At 80.6% G+C, this 2,500-nt stretch overlaps 1 non-coding gene across 1 annotated transcript; it reads left to right on the forward strand.

The window, feature by feature from the left end:
- Window positions 1-2,060: 2,060 nt before the first annotated feature.
- LOC137465903 (5.8S ribosomal RNA) lies at window positions 2,061-2,213 on the forward strand. Its single transcript, XR_010994880.1, has one exon. It is a non-coding gene; the product is annotated as a 5.8S ribosomal RNA (ribosomal RNA).
- The last annotated feature ends 287 nt before the right edge of the window (window positions 2,214-2,500 follow it).

A 2,500-nucleotide genomic window follows, 5' to 3' on the forward strand; every position in this document is an offset into this window, starting at 1 on the left:
TCGGGCCGAGGCGGCTCCCGTGGCGCGCAGGAGAGGAGAAAACCGCGAGGGCCGGGCCTCCGGGTGTTCCGGGCCGCGCTTCAGGGTTGCGCGCGCGCGCGGCCGCGTGCCGCGACCCGCCGCCGGGAGGCGGCGGTGGCGGCGGTGGCGGCGGCGGCGGGGGCCTTCCCGTCGTCGTCGTCGTCGTCGTCATTGCCGCGGCCTCTCGGCGGGGTCGGCGAGGCGCTCGGCGGCCGGGCCGCCTCCCCGCGTCGGCGGGGGCGGCCCGAGCTGCGGCGGTCCTCTCGGGCGCAGCGCCGGGCTACTGAGGGAAACCCCGGGCCCCGAGGAGGACGCCGCGGTGGTGGCGGCAGATGTCGGGCGCGCCCCCGCCGGTGGACGCTCCCCCGAGGGCGGCAGCGGGGGAGGCACCCCGGCGGGGCCATGCAGGTCGTTTCCCTCGCCCCAGGGCCAGGTACCTAGCGCTCCGCGCCTCGGCGGTCCCAGGCTTCCCCCTCGGCGTCGTCAAACGCCGCGGGAAGGACCGAAAAAGGGGCCGCCGAGCCGGGCGGCGGTTTAAAGACTCGGGCGGCTCGGCGCGCCCCGCCGCGGCGGCGGCGGCGGCGGCGGCGGCGGCGGCGGGTGGCGGGCGGTGGCGTTGCGGCTCCATTGAGGGGTGGGGAGCTACTCCCGCCGATCCCCTGCGGTGGTGTCCGCGGCCACCGGTCGCGCCCGCCGTCGCGGCGGTCGTCCCCGCCGCGCGCGCGCGTGCGGGGGTAGTCGCGCCGCGCCGGGGAGGGGCGCCCTGCCCCCCCCTCTTCGCGGCCCGGCCTCGGCGGAGAGGCCGCGGCGCGCGCGGTCGGCCGCGGGGCCGACCCGCTGGGCTCGAAACGGGCGGCGCCGGCAGAGGGCGCGCGCTCTCTGCCCTTCCTCAGCCGCGGGGCGGCGGCCGCCGGGGCCCGCCGCGCGCTCTCTCTTCTGGGCCGCCGCGGCCGTCCCGCGCGGGCGGCGCCGCGCCTGGCGCGGCCGTGCCTCTCTCCCCTCGGCGGCCTTCGTCTCGAACGCACCGGCGGCGCCGGCCGCCGGCCGGCCGTCCGCCCGCCCGCCCGGGGCGAGCGCTCGGCGGTCCCTCCGCGGTCGGAGGCCGGCGAGCGCGGGCGGCCCCGCGCCGAGCGGCGGCGGCGCCGCTCGGCCGGTGTTCCCGCCGCCCGCGGGCACGGGACCCTCCCCGTGGCCCTTCGCGACCGCGCGCGGTCCGAGGGCAGGGGTGGCGGGCGGCCGCGGGGGCGCTTCCGCGCCCGCTCTCCAGGTGGCGAACGAGGAGAGCGGGCGTCGCCCCCTGGCTCAGCGCCGCACCGCCTTCCGCCGGGCGCGTGCTCGCGGAAGGGGGCCCCCGACGGTGCGGGTGGACGGCGGTTCCCGGGAAGTGCGGCCCGCCGCGGCGGCGGGTCCGCCCTCGGGCAGCCCTCGGGCGCTCGCCTTCCCCCGGCGGGCAGCGGTCCGGCGGGGGGGGGCGCGGCGCCCGGCGGCGGGGCGGCGGTCGTCGCGTGGCGTCTCGAGCGCAGCAAGGCCCCTGGGGAGAGAGAGTCGGCCGCGCGCGTGGGCGCGGCGGCGCTCCGCGAGAGCCGGCGCGGCGGCGGTTCCAGGGGGGAGGCAAGCGCGCGCGCGGGGTCCGAGGGCCGCGCGCCGGCGCGTGGCGCCGCGCCGGCGAGGCCGGGTGGGCCACCGCGCTCCCGCGGCGCGCGCCGCGCGGCCCTCCGCGCGGAGGGCCGGGCCGAGCCCGGGCGCCTGGGCCGCCTCCGAAGGACGGCACACGTAGGCGGCGCCTCCCCTCGCCGGGCGGGGGGAGGCGGTCGGGGGCGCGGGTCCCCCCGCCTCTCGGCCGGCCTTGGGAGCGTTCCGTGGGGTTCCTCCCGTGTTCTTCTCGCACGCGCCCCCTCCGGGGTTTTCCGCGTTGCTCGTACGGTCGGAGCCAGGCCCCGCGCGGGGCCTCGGCGCCAGAGAAAAAAAAGGGGGGCCGCTCCGGGCGAGAGCGGCTCCCGGCCCCCCCGCGCGCGCGGGGTCGGTGCCGAAAGCCAGACAACTCTTAGCGGTGGATCACTCGGCTCGTGCGTCGATGAAGAACGCAGCTAGCTGCGAGAATTAATGTGAATTGCAGGACACATTGATCATCGACACTTCGAACGCACTTGCGGCCCCGGGTTCCTCCCGGGGCTACGCCTGTCTGAGCGTCGCTTGACGATCAATCGCCGCCCGGGGGCCGCCCCGGCGGCGCGGCTGGGGTCGCTTCGCAGGCCCGTCGGCCGCGGCAGCGGTTGCCGCGCGAGGGCCTTCGTCCCCCTAAATGCAGACTCGGGGAGCGCTCCGTAGCTCCCCGCTCCCGGAGCGAGCCGCTGGGGCGGAGCTCGTCCTCGCCGGGGCCGCACCGCCTGGCGGTGGCGGCGGCCGGGGAGTCGGAGCGAGCGAGACGGCGCCGAAGGCGCCCCGCCGAGGGCCGAGGGACGAGGGCGAGAGGGGAGGC

Source organism: Anomalospiza imberbis, unplaced genomic scaffold (assembly GCF_031753505.1).
Source record: "Anomalospiza imberbis isolate Cuckoo-Finch-1a 21T00152 unplaced genomic scaffold, ASM3175350v1 scaffold_119, whole genome shotgun sequence".
NCBI lineage: Eukaryota > Metazoa > Chordata > Aves > Passeriformes > Viduidae > Anomalospiza > Anomalospiza imberbis.